The following is a 215-nucleotide window of genomic DNA, read 5'->3' as shown; positions in this document are numbered from 1 at the left end:
AAAACGAATATTACCTGCAAGTTTTGCGCGATTCGCTCGAAGCAATCCATTACAAATGCCCGGATTTGTGGGAAACCCAACATTGGCTATCGTGCCCCCTGCTCAAACATCGTTGTTTCTGCCCGAAGTTGTAGCCTAAACAACACTCTAGTGATGCCAACGCTACTTTACGAAGGTCACTATTTATATTTCGGGAATTGGCAACACTGATGTCA

Source organism: Anopheles bellator, unplaced genomic scaffold (genome assembly GCF_943735745.2).
Source record: "Anopheles bellator unplaced genomic scaffold, idAnoBellAS_SP24_06.2 scaffold00177_ctg1, whole genome shotgun sequence".
Lineage (NCBI taxonomy): Eukaryota > Metazoa > Arthropoda > Insecta > Diptera > Culicidae > Anopheles > Anopheles bellator.
This window is presented reverse-complemented; position numbering follows the sequence as displayed.